Source organism: Rhyacophila brunnea, unplaced genomic scaffold (assembly GCF_057557595.1).
Source record: "Rhyacophila brunnea isolate RB1 unplaced genomic scaffold, BYU_Rbru_1.0 scaffold_5, whole genome shotgun sequence".
Taxonomy (NCBI): Eukaryota; Metazoa; Arthropoda; class Insecta; order Trichoptera; family Rhyacophilidae; genus Rhyacophila; species Rhyacophila brunnea.
In genome coordinates this window covers 9,129,114-9,151,028 of record NW_028233170.1, presented here as the reverse complement: position 1 = coordinate 9,151,028, position 21,915 = coordinate 9,129,114, and positions in this window count along the sequence as shown.

Here is a 21,915-nt window from a genome sequence, read left to right as displayed (position 1 = left end):
GGAAAAACAGGATTATTGTGGCGCGGAGATGAGAACCGGAAAGCAAATTTCCTCCCTCATTAATGATGCACGCCGCCAGTTGTTATTGCCGTATAAAAAGTGATATGAATTGTGAAATAATAATTTGTTCCGGGCTTTCCACATCGTGGTTAAATTATACTTGGATTAGATACGTGTACGGTGTCGTGAAACGAGTTACGGGTGTTTTCTTTTAATTTTCATATTATACACTACCAAACTCACTGGTGTATTGTATTTATTATAATATATCTATGCATGTTTTTACTATATTTTAATATACCTATCTAAATTCAAGGTGCGTCTTATAATTCATAACCTCGGTAAGGTGAGAAAAGGTTAACATAGAAAATGATTGGAATGCAGTGGCGAAGACTCCATATCAGGCGATTATTTAAAAGCCTACCTTCTTAAGAAAAATATTTTTTAATTGCATATTGACATAGGTATTTGTATACTTAATCACTTCATTATTTTATGTTTTATAAAAATAATTTATTTTGCCAAGGAGTCATTTGTCATATATGTAGGAATGTATTACAGTACTACATAGTTACAAAACAATCTGCATAGGTATTAAAAAATATACCACAGTGCGTTATCTATCTTGACGTAAATAAAGGCCCGATTATGTGTGAAATAATTCTGAATTTTTTTCGTATGGACTTTACGTCTCGTAACCTTCGCAAGTCTGTCGAATTGTATGAAATAAGGTAAGCTCCTCTCGCAGAGCCTAAAACATTCGCGCATAATATTGTTGTCATGACTGCGCACTTTGTCCAAAATCATTAATAATTAGATAATTTAAAAAAATAATTTCTACGGCGTTTAACCGAAAATTAATAAATACGTAGGTATAGATTGTTTCTAAAAATTAAAAGAAATTTTATCTAATGATTTTTAATGGGTATAAATGTGTTGAAAAATACGTAATTTAAACACATCGCTTATTTTTATGTCGTCAGTGAGTTTTTGAAGTTTCATTGAATTAGTGTGTCGTTGTCATTTATTAGTGTATTCATTAGTAGTAAATATCGTATTATCTTCTTATTTCTCTATAGTCTTATTATAGTATACCTGACAAGTGTGCTCTTTTTATCAGATGTTCACAGCCCACCTCTATCCAAAAGTCATCCTTCGCCACTGTTGGAATGTAAAGTATCGAGAGTGAATATAAACATGAAAAGGTAAAGTATAGGAAAGATTAGCAATTAGTGCTCAATGGTAAAACAACGATTCGATTGACTCTCAATGTCAAGTCGTGGAATTGCGCTTCCTCGCAGATTAAATTTCACTATAAACATACCACATAAGCATGAAGTTCGATAGTTATGACAGAAAATATGTGCGGAGATAGAGCGATGCCGAGTGAGAGGAAACGATCCAAGACCAGTTGGAATAATAACGGTGACAATAATTAAATTTACCCAATGTAATTGTGCGCAGTAAAAGAAATCGCAATCTGCGCAATTTCAAAGTTAAGTTGTTTCACTATAACAGTGAAGTATTACCTATAGAGACCTAAAAATATAGCAGTACATAGATAATATCATGATCATCAGTCGGGGTCGATACACTGCTGGATTAAGGCCTCCTCTCGCTTTCTTTCTTTAGATATTTATTCTGAATAGCTATGCAGAATTGTCCAGAAGCATCATCATCATTGTATTGCTTGTACATAACTGGGCTAGACCCTCTATCTTCTTCTTCTTTGGGGTGGGGGGTGAATAAGCTTTGGCTGTTTTCTGTGTACACAAAATAAAGATAACATATGTTACGTATTAATTAGAATGTTGTCACATGTCTTCGCTCAATAGTTGGTTGCAGTTCAGAATCAGACTGCTCCGTGCTATTTGAGCATGATATCTGATTCGCATCAGCAAAGCGATACAATACCCTCGAGAAGTGAAGTATTTTATTTTTTATACTTAAGAGAAATATATGGTATTAAGTTTTTATACGAAGGGAAGGATGGCTCCTCTCTCTCGCATCTATGTCGAGCGGGATGCTATCCATCATCTTGTGATATTTATATTATCCTCAAGGGTAGGTCGGACTCTGATGCCGCACGGGGTTGGTGTAAATTAAATCAGTCGCTAGGAAAGAAATGATCTGTGGAGGGAAGATGGTAGGAACTATGGTGGCCTGTTCAACAGTATACCCTTATACCTCATGTAGACGTAGGCTGGATTGTTTATATCCAATTTCAGAAAATGCTAAAGGTATAAAATCACAAAGTTCTACATATTTCATTTCTAGATGATAATATTACACATTACCTATTAAAAGTTGTATATTTATAGAGCAGCGTTGGCAAACCTTTTTACATACTCATGCCAAAATTTTCAAAATATTATTAAATAATATTTTGAAAATTTTGGCATGAGTATGTAAAACTGCACGGCACGTCAGTCAACAAATTTTGTTGACTGACGTGCCGAGCAGTTTTTCATAGGGAATAAAATTTAAAAAATAGTTCCATTAAAAAGTTCAAAAATTAAAATTAACTTCTTGAGCATTACTGTATTACTTAATTTGATTCATTACACACAAATTAATGCTAGAAATTCTTCGATCAGGCATTCTCTCGCTACCGTGGTTACAAGCATTGTAAAATGATTGTAAATCGATCAAAATCAGAGGTTCACAGCGCTGCTTTCCCGCCGCCTGATGAGGTCAGTGCGATAATAATATGACGTGTGACGCATAAAACCTAAGGACCGACCTATGCAATTTAAATTAAACATAATGCTTATTTTTAAAGGGTATCTGCCTGCTATTTGGTAAATGTTATCGGCAAAAATATTATTAAAAACCATAAAAATACGCATGGCTACGTCGTCATTATTTTTTAATATTATATATTTATTTGTGAAACTAAATAAATTCCAAAAAATATTTTTTTTCTCTCCAACATAAGTGCCATGCAAAATCATCCCGCGTGCCATAGGTCGCCGTTCGCCATCATTGGACTATAGAACGTTGTTTATCAAGGTATATTTTCAATGTTCTTTAACAAATAAGTTACATAACATCACATAATTATGGAGGCACGTGTACACATTAATTGGCTGGTAACTCAAAGACGGACAATTTTTAAAATTTATAACTTGTTTATAATATACATATTTACACATCTTGGCCCATTACTGGCTCCTTAATCTCCATATATAATATTGTGACGTAAAGCGTGAGAATATGTGACGTGCGGTTTTATTACTGAAGTAAAACTTTCTTAGTCGCGATATTTTAAAACCGCATGAAGAAAATGAGACCAAAAATCTACACAAAATATCACTAAGTTTCAGGGTACTCAGATATATGAAGAGGTTTTCGATTCTCAAGTAGGTAAATGAACATGCGAAACATAGACACAAAATTTAAATTTTACATTCGAAACAAGTGAAATGATTTTTTCTGTCAGATGAACGAATCAGTTGTAAAACGAATAATTATATTATCTGAAGCCTCAATGACATTGAGCTACTTTACAATCTGCTTGTTGGCGAATTTACAATCTGCTTGTTAACTCGCCCAGTGTCATCATCGAACAAGCTAACAAGAAGATTGTAAACAATTTACCGAGAAATTAAAGTTGAAAGCCGGTCAACTTGACACGCTACACGCTGGCGTGCGGGCCTACTGCGTCTGCGTAATAGAGCGATAGTAGCGACCTTCCGGTAAAAAAACAAACTACTCAATACGTCCTGTCAAAATTGTACCAAAAATGACGGTTTCAACTCGCAAGCTTGTTGGCTTCTGAGCGAGTGGAAATTTTTGTGTGTCATCATCACTAGCTGACTCGCCCGCTTTTAAATTCAAAATTCAACAAGCAGCTTGTAAAGTAGCTCAATGTCATTGAGGCTTCAACTTTTCTTTAGTATGCGATGACTATTTTTTATTAATTTCCTAATGAGTCTTATTGCAATGTTTAATTTGTAATTTTGTTCATATTTTAATGTGTTTCAAATGATTAATTTACATTTTAAGGGCATTATAAAAGATAACTTCTGCCACACGTGAATTTTTATTGTAATTAGGTATGTAAAAATGAGAATAACTGCAAAAACGATTTTGTTTACCTATTGCATATTAAATGAATAAAAGGATTAAAAGATTCGAAGTTTACATTACTGTTTATATAGAATACTACAATGTATAATCTTTCAAAATGTGTCCATCTAAATGCCAGTTAATCTGTATAACGGTTACCTATCTGTGAATGATACAAATTCGGATATAGTAGCAATATAAACCTTTATATTGCAAGTATCTTATCCGATGCTATACAAAGATAATATAAGGAAATCGATTCTATCCAATGGCAACATTTACTCGTTCAAACTGCAGAGGTTTAGCCATAGACAATAATAATAGACCAATATTATAAGAACTTGCAAACGGGTGCAATATGCTTATCATAGAAATGGCGTTGCACTTAATAACACTAAAATTTAACCACTCTCATCTCGCTTTAGGTCAGAGCGTCTAAAATCCAATCACCAGTTTAATAGGATTCTCTGACTTCGTTTCCAATGATATGAGAATCATGATTAAGTTATCAATATTCGAATCATGGCGCAATCTTAATTCGAGGTCGCCATTACATTTGATTGTCGCAGATACTGGCAACATAATAATACCCAGTATTAGAAGTACAAGTAGGTATCAGAGAATCCTTGTAACAATATTAAGTCTTGATGCTGATTCTGGCAAATTTTTAAGTAGCATAATATTAAAAATATTTTTCTCTTGGTCGATGTATTTGGCTCAATATTTTGATGCGATCTATCGTGGCATACACCACAGTATTGTTTATTTTTTTCAGAAAGGGTTATAGACATCTCACAAAAATCTGTAAGAATCGCCCGTATTGCAATGTAGATTGCAGTTTTACGTAAGTGTAATAAATATTAATAAAATTGTAGTTATTTGTTTTCAATTATATTTTAATTTGGTATTATGTCCAACTACTAAATTTAGTTTTAAATAATTTGGATATATATTTGATTAATAAATACAGAACTGTGATTGTTTCGCTAATGTGACTCGATTACACATCATAATCAAATACAATATAATAATGACAAGTTTATGTCAACTGTTTTTATGACGATTACTTCGTCGGCTGAGAGAGTTAGTTCTGTTTTATGTCGATAGATGTTACTATTATAGCAGTAGCGAAGGGTGGAGGTAGGCTGTTAAGATCAAACATAAATAGTGCACATTAAACGCTGTTAGTCATACGTATTTGTTTTTATTGAACAAAGACTACAATTTATTTACAGATGGTTTTGGTTAGTTTTTCAAAATCAATTGAACCCTGCCTAAACCAAACATTATGCATTTGACAACATTAAACATTTTTGTATTATTATATAAAATAAAACATCTATATTATAATAATATCTTTTAACATTGTAAATATTATGTCAATCAACAACACTACAAAAAAAATGAAATGCCATTACAAATTAATCATAATATATCCGTTAATTGATTTGTGAAATAATACTGTTTTAATATGCAATGCACATGCGAGAGATTTTGGTGACGCAATACGTTCCCACAAAGGAAAACGTGAGTCGTAATGATTTTGCATTAGTATCCAATTAGCATATTATATGGGAATTAGCATTTCATCCTACTTTATCATACAAGCGAATGAATTTATTCGCCTATGGTTTTGTGGCGGTTAGTAAGGATTTCATATTGGCATTGGTTTTACATTAAGTAACACTTTTCGCTCTGAGTTTTTATACGTGAACAATTTGATATCATATTATTGTTGGCGTACAAATAAATATATCTGTGGTTTTTGATCGATTTATAATGAATAGACATTTGATCGATTGACTGTAAGTACATAGTTTTATTAAGTTTTATGAACTCTTTAGTCAGTTTAAACTATTGACAAAAAAAGTATTTTACAATTTGCCATTTTAATTCATTTTCTCGGTTAACTAAAAAAAATAATTGATTGTTCAAACTTAAACCACAAATAATAAATTTCAAATTGGTTTGGTTTGGTTTGGGACACCCCCTTAAGAATATTAAAAAAAAACAAAAAAATTAAATGAATGAAATATAATTTACATATTTATAGTGTGTGAAAATGTAATGAAAATGTTGTAAAAAGAGCCCGCATTTGTACGTTAACAAAGGCGGACATTTAGCTGACATTGTCTTCCGTACGTAATTCCCAACATTTAATAAAATATTTATTAGCATTAAACCATTTTGTTTTCATTTTCCATAAAGTTATACAAAATTAAAGTAGTAAACCTTCCCGGCGAACACCCTGTATAATGTACTAACTACAAATGCTTAGCATGCTATGGATAATATGGACATATACTGCCTCCCCAGCATGTTTCATCATCGATAACTGATTTTACACGTTTTATTTTATTTCAAAATCGTTGTGGTTTTCATTATTTTCTTTATATAAAATATGAGGTTTCTAATTCAAACAGTCGTATTCTTTTTTATTCTATTCAAAGTTACGTAATAAACCCTATTATTCAAGTATTTAGTTTCATTGTCGTTTAATTTAGTTTCACTTCTTTACGTAGACTATAAAGCCGCAAATTCTAATTATCATGCATTTTTAATATGAAGAGAGAATAATTCCATTCTTGGAAACAACGAGAAAAAGAACTACCATAATGAAAAGCACACCGCTCGCGGCTAATTTCTAGAATGCAATTTAAATTTGATGCAACCTGCAAATTGTCCGGAAAGGTAAAACGCGTTGAGCTTTTATCTATGTTTGCTATTTTTAACAAGCCACTTTTTAATTAGCTTTTCAGTGAAAAATTACGTTAAAAAAACTTCAGTTAAGCTTGGAGGAATATTATATGTCATGTGAAATTAGCTTTTAAGCCCTTTCTATTCAATATACTCTACACAATAATGCATTATTCTTATTGTATTGTATTATTACCGTGAAAGAGATAAGCTTAAACTCTCGTATTATAAATATTAAATAACATACAAAATTTCCGTCACTTCATTTGTCAAAACTATTTCATTTTTAATTTTTTTATAAATATAGGTATAGGTGTTATGAACTCAGTTAATATATTCGCATATTCTTGGGTAAGTCTGCAATATGGTGCTCGTGAGGCATTTTTAAAGTGACCAGCACTAACTTTGTTAAATACTTTTCTACAAAGGAAGAATTCCTGAAAATTCAACCTTTAAACGGACGAAAAAGAGGCATAAATATTTACCTGGAAATATTATGCACAGTTAATATAAGTATTTAAATACAGTGACAAAAATAAAAAATATTAAATCTTGTAAATTTAGCTGATTATAATTAGATAAAAAGAACTTTTTATATACAACGTTTTTAATTTTTCTGTTGAATCACATAAACTTGACTTGGCTAGCTTAAACGATCAAAAAAATTTGCACTTGATAGAAATAATACTGAAATGTCATTTTGACATGTCATATTGATTTCCATAGTAACGCACGTATATATTAATAATTTAGTTGCTAGGACCCCAGACCCCTAGCAACCAATAATGCTGTCGAAATAACTTTTCATACAAAACAGAATTAACTGAAAATGAATTCAATTCTACTTAAAGATGGTTAAAAGTATTAAAAGAATGCATTGGCATCGTGTTCTTATATATTCTAAAAGTTTCAAATGTCTAGCTAGTCGGGAAGTTAATTAAAAATCGATTGCAAGATTTGTACCGGACAAATAAGAATACGAGCTAAGAAAAACGTTGTAAAAATACATATTTTCTAACAATTTTCTTATAATCGTCTTCTATTATGAGTACAACAGTAAAAAATCCTATACGGTTCAATTTCTTTACATTTTGCTACTACATAATATAATTTTTATTTTTTTTCATTTAAATTTCCAATTATCACGTTAGTTTAATACCGCATTAGGTATGTTTTAGTAAAAACCTAATTTAACCTGTTCTATAAAGATTTAGAATAATTAATAACAACAATATATATATTTCCAAATTTTGTATTGTGCCCTCCATGGAAAAGGCACTGTACCTGCTCTAGTGTACTATAGATTATAATCATTATCATCATCATCACCCGGGGTCGATCCACTGATAGATGAAGGCCTCCCCCAGCTCCCTCCACTGTTTTCGGTCCCTAGTTATTTGCTGCCACGTAATCCACCGAACTTTATAAGTTTGTCTATACAGCGAGTTTTAATGCATCATATTTAGTCAGCGGTTGTCCACTCGCCGATCGACATATCCAACCCATTGCCATTTCATCTGCTTAGCGACCTCAATCACATCGCGTACTCTTTCTTGTCTGCTTCATTATATATTGGTTTATTTTGTGATTTTTATGTGTTATGCCTAACATCCACCTTTCCATGCCACTTTGCGCCGCATGATAATATTTATTGTAAATTATTGAGAGACTGAGAATTAATGGGTCACATTATTTTTAAAATATGATTCAAGAGCCGTCTTTACATTAATATTTATCTAATTTTGAATGAAAGAGAATTCACTTATATTTACTGTTAGTTGTGTGTAAAAAATGACATTTCATTCCTGCCATTAAAACATAATTCATGAACTCCTCCACGTAAATATTATTATTGTCATATTAAAGTATCTCATTTGAATATTTGTAGTCTGACACGTACCTCTTTGAACACTAAAAACACAATTAAAGTTAATAAAATATCAATATTTTCTTAGGAATAAGAATACTTTATAATTTTATAATCATGTCTCGTTTAAATAATATTATATAAATATTCTTTTAATGGCATATTTAACTTTGAAGTAAATTTTCTCAACTTGTTTAACTCTTGAAGCGATATACCTGCGTAAAAAGCTTCTTGAAAAGCTTCTTAAAGCATTATATTCATCTTTTCCGGCGTTCAGTTGTCCTGGCAACCAATTAGCCGTCACCTAATTACTCCTGGCATCCGAATGGTGTCATTGAGTCAGCAACTTTAAGGTGGCTGCCGACGTCAAGTCATCTGATTCATATATATATATATTTCAAATTATAATCTATACATTTACAGAAAACAAATATTATAATCTGAAGAGGTTCACATCAGCGCTCGAATTGGAAAATATCACAAACCGGAGCGCTCGATAATTTTACGAAAATATTAACATAGTTATCTAATTGTAAGTGTATTTTATAAAAATAAGTGCGTTCGATTTTTATTGTATGGTATATATAGCTCAGATGGTCAAAGTACTATGTTCACGAGACAAAGCAATAACTTGATGATTTTATGAACCGGAACTGCGCTCCGGTGCGTTCCGTTCCATTTCGACCCCTGGTTCACATCATGCCATGGAGTCATGGACATATTATATAGAAAATATTGAGGGCTCTGGAAAGTAATACGGCAATCTCCAACCTGAGAAAATGTTAACAAACCAATAAAAATGATGAAATATATATAAAAATGAATATCCATCTTATAAACATACGAATACCATAAACTATTTTTTTATTCAATGAATAATTTACAAGATTTAAGAATGTAACATTTTAAAAACCTGCGCCCATCTGCCCTGACCGCTGAGCTACGTGTGTTATATCTAATTGTGACGACGGAATTAACTAGCAATTCTTACAATTGCCGCTGTGTTTTATTTTTTGTCAAAAAGATTTTGGATAAGCTTTTTAAGTGGACTGTAATTATTTTGAGCGATGATGAGGAGGTCGGATCTAGGGGTGGGGGCGATGGAACAGAGTGGCAGACACTGACCTTTGTGATGATGTATCATGACTCCGTGGTCTGGTTTCAACTTTCACTCGCGCGGTATTGTTGTTTTGGGTCACCCGGCTCGTACACTTACGCGCTTTGTGACACAGTTTTATGGATTATATGTGAGGGTGTATGAATGATGATGATAGATTTTGAATGAGTCTGTATCTATTGAGTCAATCACTTAAGCGACGTAAAGCTATTAGAAGCCCGCTATCGAGATACAACTCAATGTTCTTTGTAACACCGTCTCTCATGACTCGTAATTACTTATTGATTGTCTGGTGACAATGACACTGATTAGGAGGTGGGTGAGGAGATAAGGAACGGAATGGGAATATAAATGGCCCAACCAGATTTTTATATTTATTTATTATAGTATATTTCTCACAGCTGTTTTAAAATTACGAGTATGTATGTTCAAATATAATGTTAAAACACTCTTTACAGAAAACATTTTTTTGCTTTGTCAAGAATTTCCCAGATGGACACTACTATATTTGTTTCCAAAGTCATCTCTCTACACAGTACAGATACTCGTTTACATTTTTACTTACTTTACGTAATTTAACCACACTTTAACCTTCCTCTCGGTGTGTAATTTTCCCATATTTAATTGATTCTAAGCCGTATTTATACTGTGCTATATTATTTCGTACTCTATATAGGCACGACATGCCTTTTATCAGTCTCCCAATTGACTAACGACCTCATCAGGGACGTTGCCAATAGCGTAGTTATGTGTGTCACGACTGTCACGAGGAGGCAAGCTGTAGGCATTCAGCATTGGTATTTAATTACCAGCAGTCAAAGACCACCCCCAGAACAGTCAGAGCTGTCCACCTCTCCCTCGAGAACCGAGGTGATGCCTGTTTGCTGATAACAGGAATTGAAAACCATTGTACACAACAATGTTAAAGAAAATCATATCTTAATAATACTGAGCCTAAAAACATAGAAAATTAAACGGAAAAAATGGTTTTTGATGATTTTAACTTTTCATTAACATAACATTCATTTATATCTAGTATCGACTGCATCTGTTAAAAACTCTAAAAAAACCAATCAGCCAATTTCATAAATTATTAAATATGCACATATTGCCAACGTAAACCCTGAAACTTTAATTTCTTATGTGAACCTTTTATTATTTAGAATATTAATTATTTAATATAATCACAAACAACAACAATATCATTCATACATTATATATATATATATATATACGGTTATCAAATTATTTCCTTTGAATTGCATATTTCTGATTTTGTCTATTGCAATTTTTTCATTAAAAAATCCTTGCAGAATCCAAGTCAACGTATTTTTTTTACTCTCTTTTCATGTTTCTATCCAAAAAGATTTTCCCCCAGAACAACCAAAATTATTACCTGATATCATTTCCCCATAAATGTCAACCTCTAACCTCTAACGTGCTGGACTTTTCCTTGAGTTCGACAAAGGTAATGTACGATTTTCAAAATAAAAACTAAACTGGTTTTTTCAGAATAAAAATAATAAATCTTAATACTTTGGAAGCTGAAGACGCACCTGGCGCGTAATGACCAGGCAGCCGATCGATGTTATTAACGTGCATTTTAAAGGTAGTAATTAAAAAAACATTATCTAGTCAGCAGCGAATGAAACATATTCTCAAATAAAGCACCGTCGTCTTAAATAATGGAGGGATGATCACCGCAATTATTATACTCAACGTCGAGACAAGCGTTCAAAGATACCGGTAAATAAACGATTATATTCGCCCTTCGCCCACAAATTCATCTATACTAAACGTCGAGGAATCATTATCCAAATGTTATAATACGAAACTTTCTATTAAATTCCTCTAGTTAAGTTCAAAGCAATGATATTTGTCAACCTAAACAGGCCGGAAGAGAGATCCGGAAACTCCTTTACGCAACACGAAACGACGCTCCGGAACCCTTTGTTGCCAGCATTAGCATTTATTTTTCTAAATTCCATGTTTTGACAGTTTCTTATCAATCAATCAATATTTTTTGATCGAGAATTTTGTAACAATTTCTGTTATTTTATTTATAATATGTACATAAGGTACTTTGTTTATAAATATAGGTTTAGTATTTTTTTTAAATCGGCTCTACAATCCTGTGTAGGTATATCTTGGCTATATGTTACTAATATTTATAATTACTATAGCAGGCATAGCTTCGAAAAGCGACCCATACATAGCGCGGCCCATTGACTAGACATCGCAAGCGCTATGTAGATAGATTAGAATGTAACTCTATATACAGCAGCGTAACTTCAAAAAGAGACCCATAGATCGCGCTGCCCATTGACTGGACGTCGCAAACACTATGTAGACGGTAATTCTATGTTGACTCCGAAATTGATATATCTCACAAATCTTTCCCAGATCTCTCACAGCCAGTCAGTTTATTCTGATTAGCTCTGACCCTTTTGATCATACAGGTCCTCTATTTTGAGACTAAGCACCTACACTATCGAGATTCGTCACTAGAGATAAGTGTGGTATCTAGTTTTCATATGTGATACCTACCTGAACTGAACTAATCCTTTGGCAAGTTCATTTGGTTATTTGGTCGAGCGAGTCTATCTTGTTAATCTGTTTTAGTGTAGCGTTATAAGTATTTTCTGTAATTATTGATTAAATCTTTGTGAACTCTGAATAAATACTAAACTAAAGTGTTCCTATTTTATAACTAAAACATACTATATAACTGGCGATCAACGTTGGCCCAAATTGTTTCGGAGTTATAAATAAATAAAAACCATCCTATATAATAAAATAACTCGGGTGGTTTTGTTGGGTTATGTCCGAGTCCTGCGGGTAGACGTTCCACTCGACCTTATGGGATCGTGTCCTTTTTCGTGCTGATTCATTATTTAAAAATTATATTCTAAGGTTTCTAAGCAACGCGTTTAATAATTTAGCTTTCTCTTTGAGTGTGTGCGCGGGGATAGGTCTGTTTCGTTGATTTGTCTCGCTAAAGCGGTTAAAGTATCCCAATGTCGCTAGAAAGTACGTAGCATTTAGGTTACTTCCAGGGAACTCAGAAATAATGGGAACTGAAATACATAACGGGTAAGGCTAAGCAGGTAACCGACTCGAGTAAGGAAGAATCCGGGTTAAACTTACACACGTGTCTAGAATACGTTTTACGTCGAATACTGAAAACTGCTCTTAGTTTATGCATGTACGCTCATTTAATGTTGGTGTATTACACACACTATTGCACCACGTGCATAATGCGTGCTTCATTTTTCGTAGGGCATTCACACATTCAAAACACTGCATCAACATGCGGCGTATTGAATATAGCCTATCGGTATTCTATTTATTTTCTGTTCTGTGGTTACTGCTAAGCGCTGTGCACTTTCACGATGTCAGAATAAACTTCCAGTTTGGTTTATAGTTATTTCCAATCTGGTTCTGATTATGTTTAGATTTCCAAAGTTAAATTAAAGTATTAATTTCAGATTTTAAATTTAGAAACAGTAGGTACTGTAACCTACCATATTAAAGAAATGTCAGATACTAGTAGTTTTTACTAGGGAATGAGTGGTAAATCATAACACGACGTAATTTTTCATACGAAGGCATATCCAGGCTAAATTATAGTTGTATACAAATATTTGTACAGTTAATAGTATAACACAAATTAAACTAAGTTACATACCGGAGCATCAGGTCCAGCTTAATAGTTCCATTCACTTCGTACAATCAAAAGAAATGTGACCACCGTAGGTATTTAGTTTTAACAAGAGGAGATAATTTATGTTACATATAAAATGGTGCGAAGCGGACTGGATTCCTCATTATCAAGAATGGCCGCGCGTCTTTTACCTAGTAGGTAGATGGATACCTTACGGTCAAATATCATAGTTACCGGGCTATAAGATTGGCGGTAAATTATAATATCACCTAAAAATAATATACAAACAGGCAGCCATGTTTTGATTTGCAAAATTTAAAATATTATATTCTCTGTGTTGCTTTGGTCAGAAGGCTGTATACGGCGGATTGCAACCACCAAGATGTTGTGACGGAGAACGGTATTTATTGAAGATTTAGGCACAATTATACGACCGACTAGTTCGAGTTTCTGAATCTCAGGAGCTTATATTTATTTCATCCCGAGATATGTGGATTACTAGCGTTTGTGAAAACTTTATATTATACAACTTTTTTTTTTACATATTTTATGTAATGATAATGTAACAGCCGTATTAAAACTACTTTTTACGCACAAAAATAAAAATATTACAAGTTATTGTCAACTAAACCTGCTTATAAAGTAGCTAAATGCTAATTCTGACTTGTATAGGAGGGCTTCTAAAATTTTGATATCATTATTATATTTTCATTCTTTTGACCATGTCCGATCCTAATAAGATCATATTATGGCCTTCCACAGGGTGGAGGTTTGTATTAATAGATTCGTTGCGTTTACGAAATGGATGTTAACCACTTGCTCAACCTAATATGTTCATACTCTGACTCCAAACACAAATTGAAAATGTATTTGCCAGACTAATCCGGCTCTCACAACTACACTCGCCTCGTCTGCCGCACAGCCATAAATTAAACCTTTCAATAACGTCGATCCGGTGTTGCATATGAAGACCGCGTACATCTACCTAGCGACAGTCACACGTAACCTTCGAAACGTATAGATAGTTGGATGCGGTAATCGGCCAGGAATGACCAATTCGTAGGTGTTTGTGTATCGATTGCAACAGTAGATGTTTTTTCAAACTAAAAAGTCGCATTCGACCAAACTGCGGAGCTCCATTTGGTAACGTGAATTACGATGACGTCACATCAACGTATTCGACACTTTGCACGCAAGACGAGTTTTGATGTGAGAGCCATCTAAGGATTCGAACCTGGGACACACGACATTATAAGCCAACGCGTAAGTCGTTCAGCCATCGTGGGAAAATTTATATAAGTAAGTATCTACTATTAAATAATTTCGTGTCCAATATCTCTGAAATTCAATTCAGTACGTGAATATAAACTTTAAAATTACTTATTAAGTAAAATTATCTATATTTGATCAAAGTTATTGCAAGATTTGCAAAATATAATAACTTATCTGAATCCTTGTTTATCCAACGGTATTGTCCGACAGTTTGAAATGGATAAGTTTAACTAACACAATGGTGAGATCTTTGTAGTAATATTGACAGGTGCCAACGTAGCTTCTAAAATATGTAAACTTTGACAGCTTATTGATAGCAAAATGTAAACAGTCAAAGTAAAGAGGATATAATATTGGGTTTCGTTATGGTCAAATTGGCATTTCATTATTCAATAAACATGTTTGATGTAAACACTATGAAGTTTTAGGAGAATATCTTCTTATCCTCGTATCTACGGCTAATAAATGGCAGTGTCTAATTATGGAGAACAATAATGTGATGTTTTAGGGATAATTAATAATATCGTATTTACTTTTCGCACTCTATCTCCACCCTCTTAACACTGACAGGATACCAGGGTATCTGGACGATGGAACTAAATGCACGTACCTACTGTAATAGTAACAAGTTGCTTTTGGTATATAATTGAAAGAAAATATGTAATACATTACAAGTAAAATGTAGAAAAGTTTGGCAATGCTCAACAGTAAAGCTGTATTAATTATAGATCGTACAGTTACGAGGATTTGACTATCAGTAAAACTTAAATCTATAGGATATATAAAAATGGATGTCCGTAGAATATAAAATATGTTAAATAAGAAAGCCTTGTAAGTGTATATATTAGTAATGAGGGCGCCAAGTGTGATCTAAATATGTGATGAAATACTGCAAATGTAAAGATAACTGTAATTTAAATAATTTACAATTCTTTATTAAGGCGATACTTCAAACGGCAAATAATTTTCAACTATAGGCGCGACGAAATTTTGGACTCGCTGGCAGTTTGAGAGCAAACGTCGAGGTGTTAATACGTCAATTTGTTTCGTGATGGCGATGGGGGTATTAATTCTTAAATTGTGTAAAGATGACTAAAAACGTTATTCATTTACTTTAAAAAGAAAACATGTCAATGAATATATTATTATTGTTACTAATAGAACAGAAAAAAAAATGATATATATACATAACATTAAATGGACGCATGTTGGATTTATATGACAGATTATATTTCGTTCAGCATGCGTCATTTGCACCCGCGACCCGCAATCCGCTCATTATAGCCTTAAAAGATAAAACACATATTAAGAGGCTCTCGTGGTGCAGTGCGTAAGGCGCTGGCCTTCTACCGGAGAGTTCTGGATTCGATTAGCGGTCAGGACCCAATATCTATGTGTTTTTCTAAAAACCTGGGTGTTTGTGATTCTTCGAAAATTACTAACAACCACTTTGTAAGGACATGGTTATTAATAATTATATATAAAAAAATACATACCTATTAATGTAGGTAATTAAAACAATTGAAAATAGTAGAGACACGGTATTTTTTAACAATGGAGACTAGTGATCACCGTTCGCAGAGACAGAGAAAATATCGAAACATTATAGGTACATGGATACTCATTTGTACGTCCTTTGGTATTCACTGATTCTATAAAAAAAAATCATATGATGCTACTTATCGTAATGAGTTTTAAGTTGAATGCCATCATGATGTAAGGAAATTATTTTCAAAACTAGTTTGCTGCCACTGAACAATGACACGCTGCTATTCACTATTATTAATACCTATATGGACCTAGTGATTCGTGTCCTGAATCTCTTGCAATGATAGCTGTATGCTCTTATTATAATTAAATTTGATCAATACTTAATTATTAAAAATATAATTAGTTTGTTTCATGAAATGTAATTTAATCAGATTAATATATATTTTTAAATACTACACAGTAACGTGGGTTCCTTTTATGTTGTTTCTATAAAATGCCATTAACTAGTATATAGTTTAACATTCATGCCATGCAGGGCTCTAAATGGACCGGAGTGGACTGGAACGTAGTTCCGATTCGTGAAATCCTGGAAACTGTCGCTCCGTTTCGAGGAATGTTTATAGATTGCGTTCTGGTACGTGAATTATTAAGAATATATATTCATTTACATTACGTGCATTTTCTTAAAGTTTAGTACGAAACACAATATGGTAGATATATAACAGAAAAATCACACATGTTTTGATATTTTCGATGATAAAATATTCCATTTCAAGTTCTGATCCCGCTAAACCAAAAAATCGCACGGGTCTACTACGTAGATAATAATATCAATTTAGGAATAAATCATAAAATAATAAAAATCACAAATGAAAAAGCTTTGCTGTCATTCTCATATTAAGTGATGAAAAATTAGTTCAAAATAAAAATTATGTATGGCTAATTAGTGTAAATACAATGACTATCGTCGCGAAACGTATAGGTTTCATAGACTATAATTATATTAACAAAATTCTGGTGGATAAGGTGTCTATTTATCCAAACCGTCGAATCGTTGCTCTGGATAAAGAAGGCGTTAAAGCAGGGGAGGGCAAACTGCGGCCCGCGGGCCGCATGTGGCCCGCCGGGTTTTTTTTTTCGACCCGCCATCATTAATTGTACTTTTGATTACGAATAACTTTTTTTTATAATTTTTAAAAAAATATTGACAATAGATTAAAATTTGAAGATTTGTTGTTTCGTAAATGTATTATCTCAGTACATCTTCCTTGCGTCTCGTCTCGCACTATGTAGCCACTATTTTCTACGTTGAACATCGATTTCAATAGATATTGAGAGTGTACCGACAGAGCTAGAACTTGAGATTATTGATCTGTAGTGAGACACTGATTTAAGAGAATTGCATCGTCGTGAAGAAATCTCCAAATTTTACAATGCCCTTAATTCAGACAAATTTGACCAACTTAAAGATTATGCAAGAAAAATGTTCGTTATTTTTGGATCAATCTATATATGTGAACAAACATTTTCGATCATGCACCTCAATAAAAATTCTTTACGATCAAATATCTCCGATGCCCATTTACAAGCAGTTTTGAGAATATCAACTACAAAATTAACACCTGAATTTAAAAAAATGTACAACAGTTTCATTCTTCTCATTAATTGTTTTTAATGTTTATTTTTCGTGATAATAAATAGTGTATATCTAAAAATGGTATTTTACTTGCGGCCCGCCGCTCATTTTGAATTCTTGAATTTGGCCCTCCATCCAAAAAGTTTGCCCCCCCCCCTGCGTTAAAGCAATGAAAACAATAATTCTCAACTTTTAAGATACTTCTATGTAATTTTTGCACGTTATTGAAAGGGTTTCTAGCAACGAAATATTACCATGCATATATAAATAATGTAGAATAAGTATACTAAATATTGAATTGAAAATACTGTTACGATAATGTGCAATTAAATTTATGTTATTGTTAAAATCAAATGGCTTAGCACATAATATTTGTATTGATATTACCTATAACTCGTACCTGACTAATTCTGTCGTTTATTTATAAAAAAAGTCGGTGTGTGTACTTATGTACGCACGTTAGAAGTTATACTTCTTTGGCGTAACAAAACAAAAATAAAACATGTGATATACTAGATTCTGTGACTAGTTCTTAATTATCTTGTTAAATTACACACTCAAGAAAAAGGACCGCTTATTGGAACGCCATTGGTTTATTTCTATACACTTTAACTTATATTACTAAATTATATTATGGTTTCTCGTTGTTTTTATTTTTAAAGTACCAACTGTCACGTTTACTTAAACTTTAACTTTCACACGTGTAATCGTTTGTTTATATAAGGAATTGCAAATGGCCAACAATAATAAATTCGCTGTCTAGGCAATGGAACAATGCTTGACTATAATATTATACTGTATAATCGTCACGATTGCAGTATCATACTGTTTCGTAAAGGTAGTGCGTTCGGCTGATAACCGAACAATCGGTGGTTCGAATCCAATGGAGTGTGTTTTTTTTTCGTGTGAAAAAATAAATTATGTGTTACTTGTCACACGCCAAAAATACACTCTGATCTGATTTCCCAAACGCGCTAAAAGAAGTATAACTTCAAAAACAAATGACAACTAAATATTTTTTTCAAATGAGAACGTTTATTTTACGTTGATAATAGACAAAATCATAATGTGACATAGATTTCAAATACAGAAGTCATGTATTCGGTGAATAAAATAAATAGGTAGGTAAATAGAGCATTACAATTCCATTTTCGAATTCGGTAAGAATCACATTGTGTTGCCAGTCACATGCCATTTCCCCCCGTAGGCTCCGCAATAATTCTGTTACGAGTACTCCAATGGCCGACATAAAATTTCATCTCCCGATTCAGCATCCGGCCTATAAATTTCCCCGAACAAAAGAATTGTGATACACGCTGTCCTAACTAAGTTGTCAACTTTTGTCCCGTTACCCCTGTTATTTAATCTAATCATAAGGGAGCTCTGTTATTTAGACGGTAAATTTTATTACAGGCTCGTTTTGAAAGGGGGATATAATTTGCTCAATGTGAGTATTGTTTTACTAATTTATTTGTGTATAACTTATAATAACGTCAAACAATAAAAAAGTGTATAACTTCGACAGGCGCGCATACATAATATTGGTATGGGGGGGTATGTGGTCTAAAAAGTGTATGTAATATCGAGTTTGATAACCCAAAAGTGACAATTTGCGACTGATTGTATTCTTGTCGTCATGTACGACACATTACTTATAACAAAGATGGCGAACCTATGGCACGAGAGATGATTTTGCATGACACGCGAATGTTTCATTTTGAAGAGAAAAGAAATTACTATTATTATACTTATATTTAAAAAATGTTTATTTAAAAAAAGGTAAATAGATGAGCAGATACTTACTTACTTGCATGCGGCTCTTTGGGTGTTGGCGTGCGGCTCTTTGACAAATTCCCAATTTTTACAAAAAAAAAGGTATAATTGTTGTTGTTTTAAATCCGCCCATTGCAAAAGTCGACAAATTAAATTTTTCTCCATTTCATATTGACTTGCACTTGATTGATTGATTGATGATTGATTGCACTTTTGAAATACATTGAAAGAGAAAAATGCAATTTAATTTCACAACACAGCGGAGCGCTCTAAAAGATCTAAATAATAAGGTAGATACTACGATTTTTAATACATGGTATAGCTTTCCGAACTCATATTCGAGATAGGTACATGATATGTATGTGAACAATCGTTTTCAAACATGAACAATATAAATAGCATTTAGAGAAGCCAAATAACCGATGAGAATTTGGATCGCGCCTGAAATTAAAAACTATAAGTTACATACCAAACATACAGAAACTTTCCAAAGAAATGCAAGGAAGGTCATTGTTCACATTAGTTTCAAGGACTGCGTGAAAATCTTATGTAACTCATTTTCTGTAAAAAATATATTTATAATTTCAACAATAAAAAACTTATATTTGCGTTAGTTTTATTCGCAAAATCGTCTTTTTTCTTTTATAAAAATGCATGTATGGCTCTCGAAAAATGTTTTAACCGTTGTGATACTCATATTTGGCTCTTTTGGCCCAAGAGTTTGCCGACCCCTGACCTAGGGCAACATACACAATTATTGATCAATAAATAGAAAGATTATGGATGACGAAGCACCATTAGCTTGGTATTGCCGCTTGGCAAATGAAGGATTTCAGCGATGGCGTGCTCGGAAAAGTCAGGAGACTACAAAGATTCCGTAAGACTTATGCAGCAGCCCATAGACAAAAATAATGGAGTCTGAAACAGAACAAAGACAGAACATAACTAAACGTATGCAAGATATGGAAACAAGAAGAAGACGTGTAAAAATGTTGACAGGTGGTAAATACTACACCTTGTAATATTTTGTTAGTTACTGAATATTAATAATAATTGCTGGGAATGCATATTCGATACCGGGTATAGGACTTTGTACATAAATGCGTACTATATACAGATCAAGCGATGTATTCAAAAAATGAGCTACGAAAGTCAAAACTTCAACTTAAATTGCTCTGACAATGTTCTGAATTATGCCGATTGTATACTTGTTTATGAAAAGACAAAACACCGATTCTTTACATTTCAATTGTGTTGCGTCTATTGAATCTCGAATAAGAATATTATAATAACAATAACTGGCAGTATGTAAAAACGCCACTTGACAGATAACGCGATTTAACTATTCCCAAAAAATGGATGTGAATCCGAAACACAAAATATTTCAGTTAGTGTACCGATTCAATTTATTATTTTGAAGATTCATATACCAATAATAAAACCTGTGCTATTTGGTAAATGTATGATAGGTAATTAATACGAAATTGATATTTTTCGTTAGAAGAGGTTGAACCTTTACTTTTATCTATAAAACTCACAATGACATTTTGTTAATTAAAATAAACCACGGCTAGAAATGGACCGGAGCGCCGTTTTGGTGCATAACATCCCCAAAATTTTCGTTCCGCCTCGTGGAAAAAATATTTAATCGTCTGAGCTAGAAAAAAAAATGAATAACAAAAGAAATTGACTAACTTATTTTTATAAAAAAAACACATAAAATTAGATAACTATGGTAATATTTTCGTAAAATTATCGAACGCTCAGGTTCGTAAAATTTTCCATTTCGAGCACTGAAATAAACATTAATTATTACCTACGTAATAATTATTCCACACATTTTTCAAATTCAATAGGTAATTATTATTTAATAACGTATTGTCAAATTATGTTGAATAAGTATCTCAATTTCTTTCAACAAAAAATTACAGTTAAGGGCGGACATGCTCAGCGTGGGTCAAAATGGAGCTTTTATTCTATTTTCAAAGTATGATCCTGGACATTCCAAATGCCAAAAGAAATGGCGTATTTCAAAAAAACACTACCTTATTCTTAGATCAATAATTATTATAAAGCAATCATTATTCGTAGAATGTTCATTACATCTGAATGGTCAAAGATATAGCTTATAATTAATGTCTTTAGAATTATCTTCAAATGTGTTAATCTTGCCCATTTTTTAATAATAAAATGCCTAATTCTTGTCAAATTTGGGATCACAGAGATTATCAATATAATTTTTTATCGTAAATATTTCACTATAATAATGTCGACATAAATTATATTGATAGTTTTATAAATGCGTTTAAAATTAATAAATGTAAAAA